Source organism: Canis lupus, chromosome 37 (assembly GCF_003254725.2).
Source record: "Canis lupus dingo isolate Sandy chromosome 37, ASM325472v2, whole genome shotgun sequence".
Taxonomy (NCBI): Eukaryota; Metazoa; Chordata; class Mammalia; order Carnivora; family Canidae; genus Canis; species Canis lupus.
Window position 1 is genome coordinate 28,003,297 of NC_064279.1, and position 20,748 is coordinate 28,024,044.

General features: G+C 38.6%; 1 non-coding gene across 1 annotated transcript; it reads left to right on the forward strand.

Annotated features, from left to right (window-relative positions):
* Positions 1–8,873: 8,873 nt before the first annotated feature.
* On the forward strand, positions 8,874–8,981 carry LOC112656815 (U6 spliceosomal RNA). Its single transcript, XR_003134683.1, has one exon. It is a non-coding gene; the product is annotated as a U6 spliceosomal RNA (small nuclear RNA).
* The last annotated feature ends 11,767 nt before the right edge of the window (positions 8,982–20,748 follow it).

The following is a 20,748-nucleotide window of genomic DNA, read 5'->3' on the forward strand; positions in this document are numbered from 1 at the left end:
TATAACTCAGTATCTATAAGAGAAAGACTGCCTTAGAATTAAATATATGCCTCTTTTTAATCATCGCGACTTGAAAGCATGGAAAAATATTTCTCTTAGAAAAATCAGCACCCCGAGTGAACTGTGACCAGCCACAGCTGAAGTCAAGAGACCTGTTTTCTAAGAAAAGTTCTCCAACCTACCCTCTCTGGACTCCATTCAGAGCCCATCTTCCCCATTTGTGAGCTAAGGCTAATGATATCCTGGCACGATGTTTCTGAGGGTGAAATGCAGTAGTGCTTGGCAGATAGTAAACACTCTGTGTTTATTCAACATAAATGTTTATCTTCCTGCAGGGTTGCATCCAGTAATTATAAGCTGTTAATCATACAATTTCCTCCCGGAACTACCATGTGTTCATAAAGGCAGCTCTGTGTCTTCAGAACTTCTACACCAGCAGCTCAGAGTAGGATTGCCTTTACTGCAAACTTAAACCACAACTATAAATCACACTCATTTCAAATATACTCCCCTCCAACCTTGATGTCATTGAGATTCTCTCTGAAAGGACTCACTTTGCCTAGGGAGCTCCATCATCGGATAAGCCACGATGGTCATGGCACCTGCTGAGCTTGAATCATTTAAATAGGATAATGGTGCAGAAGGCAAGCCCCAAAAGCATAAAGCACACTTCGTGCCCTCTTGGGAGCTTACAATTTAGTTGAGCAAGGACCAAAGCACACAGGTCTGTACCCACACCAAGAGTTACACAGTTGAGTACTCTAGCCGACAAAGCCATTTTAGCTCAAGGATCATCGGAATCTAGAACAAGAAGAAAAGAGGGAGGCTAGAGTTCATGGAAAATGTTAACTCTTGAGAAAGAGGTTGATGGAAGACTATACTTTAGGTAGGAGAGAAGAAGAAAAAGGTTTGGCCGAGTAATCCAGGATAAGATAAACCAGGATGGGATAGGAATATTTTAGTGCATAGAAGAGAAAACCTTTTATCAATACCCAGCACTTTCAATGAAACAGAGAAATCCATGGATTTCCCCTTTTCCCACCTTTAGAGTGAATTTCCCATCTTCTTCTCCACTAGGCTACCTCAAAATTAGTATTAATGTGTCATCTGGTGTATGAGATTCCTGATAACCCGTCTCATCCTGAATTTACACACTCATCATCATCAAACTATTTTTGAATCCTATTACTACTCTTTATATAAATTATCTATCCCAGTTTCATGAAGGCATGTCTCAAATTGTTTAGTTTAAATATATTTATATATATTTTCCCCCAAATGGTTCCAGAATCCCTGGAGATCTTCCATGCATATTTCTCCAGGGCTTTTCTAAGTCTCTGAGCTTCCTCATCTATACTGAGAAGAAAGGGAATATACCAAAGGGACAATTACATTTGCAAAATAGAAGGTAGCTCAGGGACTTTAATTCAGAAGCCAAGAGGATTCCTAACAACAACAACAAAAAAAACATTTTGTGAACCTCTGTTTGAAATGTTATTTTTATGATGCCAGCTATGGCAATTGTACTGTCCCTGAAGTAATAGAAGTAGGTGGTTAATTTTCACAGTGATTCAAGCCATCATTGTTAGACTAGGTGTTCATTGTCCTGACTTCATCAGATGACTACTGATTATTTTTCTCAGTAGAATCATAAATGTTTTTCTTCCTCGGTGCATTTTATTGTCCTTGTTTGGAATGTCTACTTGTTTTTGATCCAATGGTACTTCAAGTCTACCTTTGTCCTAAGCCCTGGTTATAGTCACGTTGAATGCACTTGGGATGCCTGCATATGTTCACTTGCTGAATGTTAATTCCAAGCCTCTCAGCATTTCAGTCTTTAGCTTCTGAATTCATTTTCACACTAGTTACGTCCTTCTTCTTTAAAAAAATGGTTTTGAGAGATAATTTTGCTGATAGCACTCCATGAGTTAATGAAATTATTCAAGCTCTATTCTAATGGATTTCATCAAGACTTTCTGGGCCTTGCTACTGTAGCAAAGGAGCATTTAAAACAGCACTGACTTACTCTCATTGTCATAGAGATAATGTATATACTACAGTTGTTGGAGATGCTCTTACTTGAACTAGAATTTCATCAAGGTTTACTGAGCTAATATGGGTGATGGAGGCTTCAAGGGGCGGACAGATGGTATTGTTCAGTAACACTCTCATTTAATGAACACTAAGGAACTGAAGTGAAAGACCTGTATTCACAATCCAATGTGTCCATGGCCAATATACAGAGAAAGAAGAGCAAAATAGATGTCAGAGAAGAAAACAAACAACACAAGAAAATGAGTTGCTTTCAGTTTAAGTACCTTTCTACAGAGTTCTCTGGAATTTTTTGCATATGCTAAGGAGGCATTCTCTCAAGTCAAAGCCTAGCTATCTACTGCAGAGATACAACTTTGCAGGAAGACAACTTTGCCTGCCTTATGTTATTTTTTATTCATTGTTTTACTTAGTCAGCAAATGTACATTGAAGACTTACTATGGTTCAATCAAGCTACATGCTGGCCTTCCTAAATTGTAGAAGACAAAAGAGAAAGAGGAATTGAGTCTGGGAGAGATGAGCAATGAGGTAAAATGCTCGTGTATCAACACCTACCTCCTTAACATTTTGTTAAAATGACCCGTGAGTAGCCCAGATGTATTAATTATCTAATGCTGTATAACAAATTACCTTGAAATGTAGTGCTATAAATAAGCAAACATCTATTGTCTCCTAACTCCTGTATTTCAGGAATCCATGGGTTCTTTGGCTGGGTGCCTCTGGCTCATAGTCTCTCAAGATGTTGCATACAGTGGCTAAAGATTCAGTCTTATCTAAGGCTTGACTGGGGAGAGTCTGCTACCAAGCGTATTCACAAGTCCTGGGTTCCTTGGTAACTATTGGACTGTAGGCCTCAGGTTACTGGCCAGGGACCTACTTAAGCTCCTTGTCTTATGGGACTTCCCATAAGCTGTATCATAGCAAGGCATCTGGCTTCCTTCAGAGCAAGCCAGCCAGCAAACGAGAACATTTAAGATGAAAGTTATGTGTTGTTGTTTTATTTTCCTTGCAGCTTAATCTAGGAAATAACATCCTATCATTTTTGCCATATTTTATTTGTTAGAAGTAAATCAATAGGTCTAGCCCACACTCAAGGTGTGATAATTACACAAGGGCATGATTGTCAGAAAGTGAGGCTCATCAGAGGATGTTAGAGGCTATCCACCCACCTACCTATAGGCTTGGAGATGTTGAAACCATTTGTTTTACTCATGTTCTTGCTAAAGACTTGAAATAAAGTCCCTAAAATGGCAATCTAGCTGAGGTGTCCATATGTTCTGGTTTTTCCAAGATAATTGTGGTTTAAGCCTATTGTCCTGGTATGATTACGAATCATTTACTTCCAAAGTACCCAAATATGAAAGATAAATTATATCAGAGGTGTTCAGTATAAGTTTCTGTTCTGATGGAAATGTTCTCTACCTGTGTTGTTCAGTATGGTAGCTACTAGAAATGCATGGCCCTTGAACAGTTGAAATATAGCTAGTACAATGAAGGAACTACATTTTAATATATTATTTCATTTTAGTTAATTTAAATTTAAATCGACACATGTAGCTAGTGACTACTGCATTGGACAGTGTACTATTATTTGGTCACACTAAGGATAGACCTCTTCACTGGGCTAGAGAATCTAAGATTGGAGCACGGCCATGTTGATCCCCTTCTGCTCAACGTGGTGATCTGGAGCACATCACTTTGATCTTCTAGACATCAACTGAGGAACTCTTATCTATAAAAGGAAGTCAAACTTTGCATAAGTTTCAATCTCACCTCCTATCTTCACTTCCTCTCCTGCCATTTCCATGGTCAAAATGCTATCCTCTACCACTACCCCTCCACGACCCTGCTCTTGCCAATGTCAGAGATGATCTCTAATTTTACACATCCCAAAGATGATTTTAAATATCATCTTTCTGGGGCATCTGAGTAGCAGTGGCATAGTCAGTTAAGTTTCCAACTCTTGGTTTTGGCTCAGGTCATGATCTCAGGGTCCTGAGATCAAGTCCCATTTTGGGCTCCCCACTTAGGGAGGAATCTGCTTGAGATTCTCTCTCTCTCTGTCCCTTCCATTCATATTCTCTCTGTATGTCTCAAATAAATAAAAAAATAAATCTTTAAAAACTATAACTCATTAAATAAATACATAAATACATAAATGATCTTTCTAAATTTCTGATCATTCTTGATTCTTGAGCCTTTTTCATTGTACCTACTATGCCCTTCTCTTGACTTTCCTACTACCTCTCTGACGGGCATTCCTCAGCCTCTTTTATCATCTCTTATTTTTCTCCCTGTCCTCTAAATTCAGCAATCTGGGTTGATTATGTAGATTTTAGCTCCAAGAGGTATCTCAAATCAATTCAATTCTTTCCATCTCAACCTCACTCAGCATAGTGCAAGCCACCATCATCTTATTCATCATCATAGTCTCATAATTGGTCTGAAGGCTTCTGTTCTTTCTTTTCTCCACTCAGCAGACAGTGATCTTAATAAAATGCAAGTAAAACCACTTCACTCCCTTTCTTAAAACTATTCAAAATGTCCTACAAATCCCACATGATCTGGCTCTAGGATTTCTTTGAGTTCCTTGGATACAACAAGCATTTTCCTGTCCAGGGTCTTTGCCTGATCTGTTTTCTCTGGTTGGAATATCCTTCCTTGACCTGGGTAACTCCTCTTTCTCTCTCTCTGTCAGGTTTAAGCCTTAATGTATAAAACTACTCCTTGTAAGATCACCCCAAACAAATTCATGTCATTATTCTCAGAACATCCTGGTCTTTTATAACAATTATTATAACTTAATAGCTTTATTCATTTCTTTTCTTAAAAGACTTTATTTATTTAGTCATGAGAAACACAGAGATGAGAGAGAGAGAGAGAGAGAGAGAGAGAGGCAGAGACACAGGCAGAGGGAGAAGCAGGCTCCATGCAGGGAACCCAGTGTGGGACTCAATCCTGGGTCTCTAGGATCACATCCTGAGCTGAAGGTGGCATTAAACTGCTGAGCCACCCGGGCTGCCCTTTATTCGTTTCTTATATAAATTTTCCTCTAGATTATAAGTTCTATTAGTCAAAGATTTTGTCTATTTTGTTCCTCTTTGTACAAAATGTTGAGTATGGTGCCTAGCATATACTAGATACTCAATAAATATTTGTCATTGAATAAATTTTCCTCCATAATGTAGTGCCCCATTTATCACTTGGCTCAGCAACTGTTAGAAATTCTTCTGAGGACAGTTAAGTGTTGAATACTCTTTGATGTTTCATCTGTGTTCTCTAGTCAAGCCTTTCTGATCTATTCTTAACTTTTTGGCAGTTCTCATGTTTGGAGAGTTGATGAGGGTTCTCTGTCATCTGGGAAGATAAAAGGACAGAGCAAAGGAATTCAACCTGAGTCATAATCAGACCGTGACCATCATTTTGTTCCTTTAAGATCATACTTCCAGCTCCAGGAGAGTCACCAAGCAGTTGATAAGAATAATGTGCTAAGTTCCTGTTGAGTTCTTAACTCATTCTTCAATTCATCTGACTCTTCTTACAGTTCTGGCCATTCCATTCCAGGCTAGACTTCTGTTCTTGGTTTGTTGACTTCCTGAATAGTTAGATTGATTTACTTTGATATAGACCTTGATTCTTTGTATTTCAGATATGACTACTTCAGACTTAAAGAAGGATATACAGCCTACTTTATTACATTCCCCAGATCTCCCACGCCTCTTCTTCTCTCTCTATCCTTCCCTACTCTTCCCGACATACCCCTAGTGTGTCGCTTTTTCAGGCAACCTTGATTTGTTCTGGTGTGACCAAACCCTGCCTCCCTTCACCTAATCACCTAATCTCAAAAGGTGACTTAAGCTTTATCTACAAAATCTCCCTCACTTATATATGGGTTGTGATTTCATTGGTTCACAGAGAAACAGCAATACTGCTGTGAAAACTGAGTATTAAGCCATCAACATCAGGAAATTGGAAAAGAGACTATTATTTCTAGTGGCAGTTTCTGCTATAGTTCATGTCACATGGACTCAATGTTTGACTATCCAGAAAGTCTCTGATATCCTTTTACTTCCTGATCTTTCTGTCTACAAAGCCTGACTCAAAGGACTTTAGAAAACCACACTGGTTTATTGTTATAATTTCTCATTGTTTTTACTACAAAGAACAAGATCTTGTTTTAAGAATGTTTCCAAAACAAATCCTCCCTTCTTTTTTGTATTCTATTACTGTAAAACATGTCCATATGCATATTCATTAAATATTCCATTAATACCAAAGTATCTAGCCAGCATATATTCTCTATTATTCAACACTATTTATATGCTCGACAATTCCCCGCACTGCTGAGGCTTCTGCCCTTTAGCTAATGCCATTGTGTTGAGATGTCAAATGTATCAGTGTGTGAATTAAGACAACTTACTTAAGCTTCCTGAGTCTCAGTTTCCACATCCACGAGATGGACATAAATGGTACTGCTGCCTCTCTGGATTATGTAACAAGATGTGGGTGGCGAGTAAGAGAGATATTGGAAACTATGTCAGCCTCTCTTATGTCCAGAGATAGAGACCAAATCAACTTGGAATAAACCTTCCTTATTCAAGGATAAGTCTTTTAAATATCCGACTCAAAGTTGCACATAGAGTGGATAAATTCCCACTGTCTGGGATAAAAGGCGTAACAAAATCTGGCATGGCTCAGTCAAGACTGCCTATCTTTGAGACCTCTGATATGAGAAGCTCATCTTTGTGGAGGTTCAAATCAATTTACATAAAGAATCCAGGGTCTCTGTGAGAGGAAATGACCCACAAGCCCTACTCATGGGGATGTGATGTCAGAGAGATGTTGTTGAGATGTGTCAAGGAAATACCCAGGAATCAGTACCAGGGAAGAATGAGAATGTCAAGCTAGTATAATGATGGACTTTGGGCACAATGATAAAATAAAGCAAGGAAGTATGAGAGAAGGAGCTCCATACCTGTACCAAAAGAGGGTCACTGCTGGGTCCGGGGAAAGGACAAAGGGAGCAAGGGTTTCCCAACAGCAGTAGGCAAGCCTTATCTTTGGTTGTATATGATTGGTCCTGAAAGGAAATATTCTTAGGCTGCAAGAAGTAACAGTAATGGTGGACTGGTTCTATTCTCAACCACTCTTTTCCTTGTTTTCTTCTTTCTCCTCCTTCCCTGCTTTCTACCATCTTTGGAACTGTAAAAATATACTTTGTTATAAATCCCTGAAATGTACCCTAGTGTTCTTTTGACTAAATATACCTTTGAGTTCTTAGACAATTTTGAAGCGGTAGGTTCCATAATGAACATACTAGATTTCCTGTGATTAGTTTGAGTAAACAGAGAAGCAAGTAATTATTTTAAAACACAGAGAAGGACTATATTTATACCTTGAGCCCAGACAGAAGACCGTACTATTTATAATAGTAACTAAGCTTTGTAAATAACAATACTCTCTATAAAACATGAGTGTGTTTTCCAGCTTTTGACTGTGATCTTTTCCTGAGGCCCGGAATACTCCTAAATTTTCCTAGGTCATCTGAAAAATTATCCGAGATCAACCAAGATCTAGAATAAAAATAAATCTTCTTGAGATGCCTGGGGGGCTCAGTGGTTGAGCATCTGTCTTTGGCTCAGGTCATGATCCCAGGGTCCTGGGGTCAAGTTCTGCATTGGGCTCCCCACATGGAACCTGCTTCTCCCTCTGCCTGTGTCTCTGCCTCTATCTCTGTGTCTCTCATGAATAAATAAATAAAATCTTAAAAAAAATAAATCTTCTAGGCAGTATGTGCAAGATGGTGTAAGGGGATGTTTGAGGCAACAACTTTAAGAAATAGCATAAACCACTCAGCTCTGAGTTTGTATGATAAGAGCTATATCAAGACCTTTCTAAAAATTCTCCAACTCCCATGTAAAGAATTAAAAAGTAGGAGAGAAAACTCCAGATATCACTGACCTAAGGGCCTTGCACATCACCCTTGCTGTTAAATGGCAGTCACGTCCTACGCGTCCATGAATAGAAATTCAATATTGGGATCTGGAGATACCATTTTTAGCCAAGATTTTGGCCTTCAACTAGGTCCCCAGCTCCCTCCCCAAAACTGGACGACAGAGACCACCATCCTTAGCCAAGTTCCTCCGGCCACACTGTAGACAGGGCCTAAGGCTTAGACATTCATTATTCAACCCAGCCCAGCACCATTCTTTTTTCCTTTCTTTTTCTTTTTTTTTCTTTTTTCTTTTTTTCTCTTTTTTGCCATACAGCAATGTGACATCTATCTTTTTTCATTTTGTGTTTTCATTATTCCCTGTTCCTTACAAAACAGCATTACAATCCAACAGCTCTTCTCTCCCACTTTCCACACCCCTGATCCTATCATACCTACTCCCAAATTCCAATTTCTAAACCGATTTCCTCTGCTCTTCAAGGTACTCTGAAATTATCATCATGGTCTTATCACTATAGCAGCGGTAGTACCTGGCACATATTATGTACTTCAGAAATATTTTTTGAATCAACTATGTTTCTTGAAGAACCCATTATATAAAATGAATTATTTTTATCCATTTTAGAATATTCAACCTTGTTGTGATATCAGTTATCTTCTTCTGAGATATTTACTGCCTTCATCTTTCTCTCTTTCTAACTACACTTCATATTTCTACTATTATTATCAATAATAATGAATGCTACATACTGTTTGTTGATTTATTTAAATTCCACCCTGGTTATCTGTTCTACCAAAGCACTTAAGGTGATGTATAAGAACACCCAAAATACAACAATGTGATATAAATTTAAAATAAGTAAAAAAGTGCTTGCTTTGGCAACACATATACTAAAATTGGAACAATACAGAGAAAATTAGCATAGCCCCTGCACAAGGATGACACGTAAAATAAGTGAAAAAAGAAAGGAAGGAAGGAAGGAAGGAAGGAAGGAAGGAAGGAAGGAAGGAAGGAGAAAGAAAGAAAAAAGAAAGAAAGAAAAAGAAAGAAAGAAAGAAAGAAAGAAAGAAAGAAAGAAAGAAGAAAGAAAGAAAGAAAGAAAGAAAGAAAGAAAGAAAGAAAGAAGAAAGAAAGAGAAAGAAAGAAAGAAAGAAAGAAAGAAGAAAGAAAGAAAGAAAGAAAGAAAGGAAAGAAAGAAAGAAAGGAAAGAAAGAAAGAAAGAAGAAAGAAAAAGAAAAACAAGAGTACAGAAATAAAATGGGTTTGGAATAAAGTAAATATAAAGCTTCATACCAAAGGGACCCATATGGCTGTTCTGGGTAGATTACTGATTTGACTTACAATTTCCTAGCTACCAGTCCCAAAAGGTAAATGCAATCATTTTAACAATTCATAGTATTTTTTTAAAGAAGAAATTACTCCAAAGAAACAATTATTTGAAATGTTAAGATAAGATAGGAACGTCTTTCATAGGGGCTACTGAGGAGTCCTGTGCATGCAGTGAACCACGTCCCCACAACACCCATACAGGCAGCATGCAGAAGTTTAGTAGGAACATTTGAACAGTGTTTCCCACTGAAAGCCAATGACATCTTTCCCAAGGGCAATGAAGTATAAACATCCTGATGGGCCCCCAGTATGAATGATACAATGCAGACACACAGATCTTTAGTGATCTGACTTAATCCAGAAGTAAATACAAAATCTAGAAGAACATGTGCAGTGCATAACTTCTAAGAAATTTTCCCTGGAGATTGTTTCTCTAAGTTGAGTTTTGGTTTAAAATTGGGTTCCAACTGCTACCAATAGAAAAACCAGCCACTTATCAGGCACTCTATTCATTATCTGGGATCCCCAGATCAACTCACATGGTGGATATTACTGTACATATTATGTTAATGAAAGAGCTGAGGCTCTGAGAAATTAAATAACTGCTCCAAGCCCACAATAGCTAGAAAATAAGGTCATGGGGATTTAAAACACAAGGCTTAATTCCAAACACATACTCATTTTATTTAATTATGAAAATTCTCAAACATTCAGACATAGAGATCGAAATAGCAAATAGCCACATACCTACCCACCATCCAGATTTGACAGATGTTAACATTTTCCCCTACTTTACTCAGTAGACCAAGTTGCTCCCTCTTGGTACCTCTTTGGTGTCTAAGAAATGGAAACAGACTAACAAAAATTGGAAAGTGGCTTCTTTCCAACCATACCAACAGAGACATTTCCTGGCTGCCTTCTGTTATAAATTTCTAACTGCCCAAATGGCTTGGGCTGCATTATTTAAAACATATTGTGTCTTTCATCCCCCCACCCCCAGCCCTACGACCTTGGCTTGCATGCAGGTGCAATTGGGAATAAAATTTTAATGCTTCTCTAGAGAAGAAAAGGCTCAGCTGTTGGTTCATCTGCCAACTTCTAAGGTGGGTAAGTGCCATTTGTTCCACCCCCCCCAAAGAATCCTTTGTAACTCAAAACACAATGTGTGATTGGCCTTTTTTTCCTTCCACTTGGCTGAACATGAAAAAGACATGTGAGAATATTATTTTCAAAGGTGCCCTTTTCTTGGGATATAATTTTTTTTCTAAACACCTTTGATGAAATTTTTAAGCTAGAAATTAAAGTAGATTCAAGATCTGTTAATCACGGGTAGGTATTGATTTGAAATACAATTTTCATCCTCTTTTACATTGTATTTTCTGTGGACTCTGGGCAGCCATGAAAAGTGAAAGAATTTTCCTAAAGCAAAGACGCCCCACATTTCAGAAATAAGAATGAAAAAAGCTCTAAATGGATCATCCCTTAACTCATTCTTTAATTAACACTATGATGAGACGCTGAAAATCTAGGGAAGAACATTGGCAGATAATGATAGATAAATAAGTAGGCAAGTAGATAGATTCATAAATAATAGATGATAGAGATAGATAGATGATAGATAGATAGATAGATAGATAGATAGATAGATAGATATTTTCTTCAAGTAACTGGTATGAAAGTGGACAAGGTGATCTATTTACTCGTTACTAAGTTTAAAATTTTTTAACAGTATAGCTTAACTCTCATAACTTTCATTTGGACTATAATATCTACATCACTATAAATTAAAGTAGTTGTGATACATACAATTAACATTTGGGTTGGCAGTACTGAGTTCCAAATTTCTCACTATTGGCACCCAGAAACTAAAAAGAAATATCAACAATCCTCAAAGAAGTCAGATTGTTTATCAATGTCGTAAGCTCCAACTTGTCTCAACAAATATTTGAAGTCCTTCGTCGTCTTCAGCCGAACTTTAAAGATTTGCATTAGGCTCGATTTTTTAAAGTGTATTTTTAAAGCTTTCATGCAGTTTTCTTGTACAACCTTAAATAATTTTCTCTTAGACCCTTTTTCTTTCCCAGGCAGGCCATAAATGCTTAGACTTTGCACCTAGAAATGATATACAGTGGCAGCTAGACATACAGTGCCTGTGTCTACTGAACCGGAGCCACACACAAAAGATTATATGGATCGATCATTCAGACAAAAAAAAAAAAATCCACATTGTGTGTGATTGTGTGTTTCCTGAAGATGTCAATTTGGAATAATAAATATTTGCAACTAGGAAGTCCTTAGTGATCTTAATGATTTTCCTTCGTTTTTTAGAATTGTATGATGAGGCCAGAAAGTTTAAGTGGCTTGTCCCAAATCAAATAACATGTCCATGGCAGTCAGCACTTAAAACCATCCCTTGATTCTTCTCACCATTTCACAAAGCCTGTGTTGGATATCTCCATTTTCTAGGTATATTTCATTCCATTTTCTCCTCCTCTCACTCCTCCTTCCGTTTTTTTTTTTTTTTTTTTGTACTATTTTGTTGTTGATTCTCTACCTTATGTATGAAGACAATGATCTAGCTCTGGTTTAATTCAAATTGCAATGACTTTTTGTAGCTGCTCAAAAAGAATAAATCTGGGCAGCCCAGGTGGCTCAGCAGGTTAGCACCACCTTCAGCCCAGGGCCTGATCCTGGAGAGACCCAGGATCCAGTTCCACATCAGGCTCCCTGCATGGAGCCTGCTTCTCCCTCTGCCTCTCTCTCTCTCTCTCTCTCTGTATCTCTCATTAATAAATTTTTAAAATCTTAAAAAAAAAAAAGAATAAATCTTCTATTTGTTTTAGCTGTCAGGTTTATTCCTCCAGGTCTCACAGGAGCAGCCACTGATCTCCTCTTTCCTTTGATCCAATAAAAAGATAGTTAAACCAGGCCAAATATTTTTAACACTTCCCCAACCCCATCCTGAAAAAAAAAAAAAAAAAAGAGCGTACAGAGACAAACACACACACAAACATAAACACTCACATTGGGGCGACAAAATCGATCACCAGAAAACAATACAGTAATAGAGACAAAGAGACGCTCCTGGCAAGGCCCATAAAAGTCTTATTTCATCACTAATTTCACACTCCTGAACTCTGGTTGATCCTGGCCTGACATCCTCCTGTTACCATTTCTTAGTGCCCCAGCTCCAACTGGACATTGGATATGGAGCATGAATCTGTCCATTAAGGACACAGGGCCTGTAATCAAATACTAAGACAATATTATCTCAGAGCGTACATAGGGTATCACTTTCTTGCTCTTCTTAAGTATTCATAGCTAAATGATTTATGGACACACAAATGGATATAATGTCCCATAATATATAACGGGACTAATATTTAATGTGTTTCTTTTTTACTTTGTTTGAATAAAATTCCTAAAAATACTTTTAGCAAATGATCATTAATTATGTGCATTGTCAAATGCTCTCGGTTTCTAATAAGCAGGCCTAGAATTTACAGTCCCTGGTTCTTTGCAAGTGCCCATAAATTCAGTGTGGGTGACGCTATTCAATAAAATGGCCCCATCACCGGAACAGAAACCTCAAATGGTTCACTTTTAGAGATAACACAGATTTTCTTTTCCAGTGCCTATAACGCAAGCAGAAAATACCCTTTCCGAATGCTATTCCAAGGAACTTCCATATTATCTGAAGTTGTCTTTTTTGTTTTCTGTTTATAATTTTTTTTAAAATTAGGACTCTATGACCCACAAGGGCCAAGTTTGGCCTTCAGTCTGTGGATTTTATCAACTGCGTCTTTTGGACAGATGGGTTACCTGGGACAGAGATAAAAACCACAGAGGCTTCTTAGGGAATATTTATCAGCAAATATGTTTCCTCCCCCCCCAAAAAAATAATAAAGATTAAGGAAAAAATGTTAAAAAAGAGTTGTGACATCATAGTCAATTTACTTAATCTTCAATGTCTTTGCAAATCCATTATGCACTTGGGATGTCAGAGGGGTCTACAAATTACCAAGTTGTTTGAAGTTTACTGCTTTCTGAAGTGGCTTTGGTCATTTATTTTCATAGAAATGTTATTTCTTCAACTTACAAGGTATGTAATAGCAAGGTCTTTTGAGACAGCTGTCTGAATAGGAAATGATTATCTATGTTTCTAAAGAAAGATGACTTGTTCTTTACAAGAAGTCCTCCAGGAAGTATTTAGCATTTTAAGAATATAAAAAGAACAAACTTCAATTTTTGAAGTCTGTAAGAAGTTTCCATACAAAAAAAAAGAGAAAAGCAGAGAAAAGAAATAGAAAGATGAGCTGCTTTGATCTGAGGTAATGGAGGAAAATGCAGTGTATTTAGTCTTGAATTACCTTTGTCTGAAGATCTCCAAATACTTTAGATCAATGTAAGAAGGTGTTATTGTCTTGTTATTTGAATACCAGCCTGGGGATTGAAGAAATATTTGGCCTCCAGTTTAAACTAGAATTAATGATTGAGTAGAATGAACTAGATGCTAGGCTAAGTGATGAATCATATCAGGATTTATTTTTCTTTCTAAGAGATCTGTCCCATGGAGGTTTAAATTATCCAACGAAGAACAGGAAAATTCACACACTACCCTGCCTTTAATATGCCAGGAACCTGCGTAATGCAATGCAACCAGTGAGCATTGCCACTAGAGATTTTATTTAAAAGATATACTTCTAATCAAGCTCCAGCCCAAACAAGCACAAAAAGCAACATCACAACAAAATAGGAAAACACGTGAAAAGCAGAAAAATAAAATAAAAGCTAAGGAAATACCACCTGTCAAAAAAGTTTAAAGAAAATGACAATAAAGGCTAAGAGAAAGGAATATAAGATCCCTTGATCCAAACATAACAAATTTCAGGGTACACTGCACCCATGGGGGCTGGTCGCTCACAGGTTTCTTGATTCTCTGGCAAGTGCTTTCTTCCTCATGTGAGACTAAACGTTCAAAGGTCTGTAGTGTACTACCAACCGCACATTATCTTGGCCCTTATGTCAAGATTTCCCAGGATGAGCACTGGGTGTTATGCTAAATTTGGCAAATTGAACCCCAATAAAAATAAAATTAAATTTAAAGACTTCCCAGCTTTGGTGAGGACACAGCCTTCCAGCCTCTCTTTCCTGAATAACAATCCTTTCCTGGTTTCATTCTGGTATCGTGTAAGGTACTGATATCAACTCCATCCTTAAAAAGACACTCCTATTCCTGAAAAGTGCAGGAGCTCATCTAACCGGCAGGGTATAGTTTATGCACACCTGCTTCAAAGCCATCGCAAACCTCCCGAGTGTGACAGAGAAGGGCTATTCCTCCCACACCAGGAAAGGTTTCCAGGCTTCCAGGCTCTGGTTTCCAGGACAGACAACCCTTTCTCTTATAGCAGGCAGGGCTGTATCACCATAGCCTCCCTTGCCTTCAGGTCATCTGTCATGATCTGCTACTCCCGTTCTTTCTTCTCACTAGAGATCAAAATAAGGAATTTCCTGGTTCCTTGAAATCCCATCTATTCTTGGGCCTTCTCTGGGTCCATTCGAGACAGCTCTTGAATCTCTTAAGGAACCGGCTTTTAGAGTCTGCTGCTGCTCATCTGTCTGCATCATTGTCTTCACATCTTACTTGGTTTGAGAGAGATTGTGTTGAATTTATTTGGTACAGTCAGTCTGAAGGCACTGCATCCATGGTTTCTCAAAAAGCATTTTGTTTCAGAACACTTTGATGGGAGAAATTATTTATTTGGGTTTGGGGTTGGACTTTTAGAATGGGAAGAGGGGTTATGGAGGTCAGATAGCCCCATTAAGGAAGGAATTGTAACATCAAACAGGAGAACCAGAGTAGGATTTATTATTTTCTGAGTGATTCACCCTTCAGGAAGGAAATATTTGCCTCTGCAGAGCAGAAAGGAATTGTTTCATAATGATCACAAATGATGGTAAAGAAACAAGATGAAAACTAGATGTCTCTGAATTTAGATATCCTCAAGGAGATTTGTCTTTTGATTCACATATATTAACGATCAAGAGGTATATCAGGGCATAGGATGGGTGGGAAAGGGCATAATAAGGTCTGTAGGAAAATAGAGTGTAATTGATTGTGAAGGCGAGAAAGGACTTGGAAATCAGGGTTTTATCTCCCCTATCCATGAGGCAGAGAATCCCTTTTGGTGTAAACTGTTCAAACAGCGATATCTGCCTGCAAAGCTTGAAAACGTTCATTTGTTTAGAAGAATAAGATCAGAATGGTAATTCAACTCCTATCATGTCCACCCCTAAAGTAGGGACTCACTAACAAAAGCATCTCAGTATTTTGGCGAGTAGTCACATCTGGCAATTTCATTAACCCACAAGTTTTTCATCTGGGAATGGATCCAGATGTTTCAGGAGAATTTGTATTGGATCTGAAGGAATCTGGACCCTTTTGGCAAAGTGTTATTTCGTAGCCTGATATCAGACCCTTAGCTCCATCTACATGAAAGGGTCCAGATTTTGTTTCTATGTGATTTAAACCCATTGGAAAGGCAAAATGCTTTTGCAATGTGTGTGCTCCATTCTGGTGAGTCTGGACACTGTTGTTTTCCTGGCTCCTACAGACCACCCATAAAAGGGGGGGGGGGGAGAGAGAGAGAGAGAGAGAGAGAGAGCATCCCTAGATTTTAATGCAATGCGTAAACTCTTACTAGTTTCTTAGATATATCCTCACAAAAATTAACTATTCTCCACCAAACTAACTAAAAGAACTTAGATGAATCAGGAAGATCCAAGAACACGATCTATCACATCTCTCTCCTCTCCTTCGGAACAGATTACATTTACAACAATTCCAACCAATACAACCTTTTAAAACCTTCTAGAGAAGCAGATTCTGAAATTATCATCATTGTCCAGCCTAGTTCTTACAAATCCTCAAAGAAAAGGAAATTGTGTTTGGAGTTACTGGACATTAAGAACCCATTTCTCTATACTGTGATTTCTAGGGTATTCCTAGCAAGCAAGGGAAGCATTTATATTGCTCACTCTCCATCTTTCCTGACCTTTAAGCCTATCTGATCCTACAGCTCAAGACACATGGCTATAACAGCAGCTACTGGGTTAGTCTAATCCCATTAGCTAACCTAACTTCCCTGCTACTTTGGGTGGTTGAAACTCTGGAGTCAAACCAGGCTCTCATTTGCAAGCCATGTGACTTTGGGCAAATGATGTGATCAATCACTCCATTTCTTCATAGGAAAATGGTGGTTATAATAGTATGTACACATCCTATTAAACATGTTTTAGGGAACAAATGAGATTATTTATGTAAAGTACTTACTATGGTAGGTGATCAAAATTTGTTAGCTTTAATGATGTCTGTTTAAAACTACCATTACTAATTCTTTCTTCATGCCTCCCTTTACCTCCCAGTTCAGATGCCTCTCACTCAGACCATCAGACCCTTGACCACAAAATAGAGATTCCCTATAAAGCCCATTTCAGAGCATGTGACACAGCCCCAGAGCTCGGTCATGGGAACCTTGAATGATCCTGTACTCAACCCCTTGGCGCTAACATTTTACATTCCAGATGTCTCCCCTAGTTCTCAGAACAACTCTATGATATATAAGGAACCAATATGATCATTTCTATATTGCCAGCAAGACAACTGAAGCAAGCTCATGAGAAGTCAATAATTTATCCGATGCCACACCAAAGAATGGGGTCTTCCATGCTGATTTCATGTTGCCCAGACCAAACCTTCCATTCCTTTCCACTGACTTGAAATCATATCTGAAAATCCTGGTCCTCACACTAACCTGGAGCCCTACCAAACTTCAGAGAAGGAGGTCTCAGAAGGGCAAGAGGGGGAGGGGGAGGTGACTCCCTCATATGTCAGAGGATCCTTGCTGTCTGTCTTGTGTTCTTCTCTTTACCAGAAAGCAAAATATGTTCTAGCTTCACCTCAGAACATGCTGAAAGTTCTCCATTTCTTGGACTTTCCTCACTTGGAATATATAGCCCAATAGCAGTAATCCCCAACTTCGTGTGTGCATAAGAATCACTTAGAGATAGTCAATTTACTGTGACAAGGACTGGGACCCAGATATTTAAATACTTAATTGACACTCCAGCACTGGAACAGAGGTTGCTCGAGCTCTAAGACATTGTAAATTCTCTATTCTTAGTTTCTCTCACTGGCAGCTATACTATAATTCCCTTCTGCTGATTCTGCACCCACTCGCGATATTATTTTTTTACATTAAATCTGCTGATCATGTAATACGTGTAGGCATCAAGCATGTATATTATGTAGATCATTTCCTGCAATATAGCAAGTCTGACATCGTCATAAAAGAAAATTAAAGTGGTCTGACAGGATTTTAGCAACCACCAGTTATTTCTTAAGGTGATTTTAAACCAGATGCACTATCTATAGGGAACATTGGATGGGTCCTAAATTATTGCTATTGGTAATGGATAGTTTTATTTTATTATTCCTAAGATATATGGTTCTGATAATATAGGACAGAAGAAAGTAACAGAATCTGGTCCTCCACAGTATTATAGCATTAGAAGGAATTAGAATTCCTAATTAGAAGGAAAATTAAGTTAGTTTACATCCAAAACCTTTAGTGTTCCAAATGTATCAGTGTATAGCCCTGACCTTTGTGTCCGTCCTTCTGGAGCTGATGCTCATGATCTTTCCTTCGAGTTTCTCCTAGTGATGCCCAGGCCCAGAAGTCTGTGCAATCTGAATGTTAATCAAAATTACAAGCCCCTGCAAGTCTGTGTGGATATCTATTGTGTGTGTGTGTGTGTGTGTGTGTTCATGTATTCTGAAGCAAAGAAAAAAAACAAAAGATAATCACAAAAATATCTGAAAAAGTTTTCTGAGACCATTTCTAATGAAAAATGTAGATGGATCACCAACATGATATAGCGCAGAGTAACACATATGTGTGACACATTTACATATATGTACGTGTGTGTATACATACATATATGATGTCCATATACATGGTGATACGCAGGTGGATGTTTAAGTAGTTCTTTGTGGGGTAAAGCACTGGTTTATAACGTTTGCCAATTTCCATGGTGTAAATGCTCCCCCAATGGCTGAATGAAGTCTACCAGCATGACTGGACACGCACAGTCTGCTTTCCTGAGCTGAAGGGTTCTCACCACACCACTACTATTTACCTCTCTCAATTTCTCTTTGTCAAAGAGGAGGATTTCACTAGCTGATCTCATTTCAACATTGCACATTATGCTTTCTCTCTTTACATATACACACTATAATTAATTGCCATGGCTTAAGTAGGAGAGTAGGTGGTCCACAGTGCTTTTAATCTGACCGAAAGTAAAAAAGTCATCACGCAGAGATTTGAAAGCCACCACACAAATTTAGGGCTTTGAAATCCACTGGAATCCACTGCTTCTCCCAGCATTTCTAATCCCATGTGTTGGCAGAAAGGGATTTTCCCTTGGTCTGTTTATCATTGCAATCATTTCTTCCCATATGATCTACGTATTTCTACATGTGTCTTTTCCTTCAAAATGATTTCCTTTGTTTCAGATGTGAAATAAGAAATGTTATTCCATGCCCCACCAGAAAGAAAAGAGGGGACAAAGTTAATTGTATCTGAACTGAAGTGTAACTATGGCCCTATTAAAGAGGTATAGCGATAGGCTATTGATCGCAGCGCACAGGAAAAGCTTGTCATGTAAAGTCAAGAGGTTAATGTAATTACAAGAACGGGCAGCAGGATCAGCTGTAGCCCAGAAGTGGCGAATAACTAAAAGCTGCTTTAGAGACACATAATGTTGTCAAAGCATAAATAATTCATCCTAGCGTTCGAGAAGAAATTACTCCTCTGTCCCAGCATATTATTCCACCATTAAAATCTTGCCTTCTAAAGACATTTGATGTAGTCATATTTTCAGTTCTTAGTCATTGTGAGGCATGCCACCTTCATTAAGCCTCGTATTGTATAGTTTTCAAAGTATTGGAGAGGATGTGGAATAGATCCACAATTTGTTTAATAACCACAGCAGAATTCAGCTAAGAGGGAAGAGGCTGGGAGGGTTTATGCTGCATCTAGTAGCGAAGTAGCAATGAAGATAAGCAAAACGGGGTGGAATTCCCAATTCTTGAGTTGGACCAAACTCCATTCGCTCCCGTTCCTTGCTGGAACCAAGTCCTAGCTGATCCAATCCCAGAAACGTGGCTCTAGTGCCGAAGAAGTAGAACAGGCATGGGAAACAGCGGCTGGTCTCACACCCTCGGTGTACATATCGTCATCAATTGTTCATTAGCTTTGATCAAAATACCCTGACAATGTTTGGAATGGAATCTGCTTTTTTTTTGGTTATTGTTTTTCTTTTAATCTGTGCATTTAGAAACAAAATGTTGTACTTCTATGGCAAACCGATAGCTATAGGCCCCTCAGAATCAATAGTCAACTACTGTCCCTGTAGTGATCACGACTATTATTTCTACATATGTGCTCAGTGTGTAAAAGGTCGTACACAAAACAATATAAGAACGAATATCAATATGAAATCATGAGACCAAAAGTGACCTTAGAAAGCAAATGTAGTGTCAACTCCAAATCAATTCTGTACCCTGCCCTTCCCTGCCCTGTGCCCCAGGATGGTGAGCCTGGATCCTTGACCCTCTGACTTCTTTTTGCAGATCAGCCAATGAGACACCCCCAGCAGACGATTGATCAGGAAGCAGGAGGAGAAAGGTGGGAACATTTCTTACCTGTTCCCTCCCTGCTGGAGTTCAGATCCGAAGTGGCTTCGTTATTGAATGATGCTTCTTTAATGTTTCTCGTCTCATGCAAGCTTTGGCAGAACTTTTGCCATCCCTTCTCTGTAAACCTATGAGATCTCACCACCTTTGCACTCTCCACGTGTTTCAGCACCATGCTTGGCTTGCTATCAGTAGTCCTTTAATTGGAAGTCTTCAAAAATCCCCGCTCAGTGTGCTGAGCATTTTTCCCAAGGATCTTGACTGATAGGTACAACAAGGAAAGAAGCAGTAGGACTGCTCCTCCTCAGTATATTCTCTGGAAGAAATTCCACCTCTTCGTTTCTTAAGGCATTGTAACACTTGCTAAAACCACGATGAAAAAGCCTAAGAGAAAGTCATGTCAAAACAAGATTCTGGAACGCTCAGGGTCAGGTGCTCAGAGGAGGGTTGTATCTTTTTGATATCCTAGGTCCTACTACCAACCAACTGGTTATCCTCTAACCACTCATAGGAGAGCCCTCAGATCAGATCAGCTTCCTCCCTACCCATGTTAGAACTGGGCTTTGCCTCTCTTTCAGTGCCAAGAAGCTTAATCTCCCCACCAGAGACAACAACTGTATATCCTGCCTCTGGGTGAGCTGCACTAGCGAGAAGCA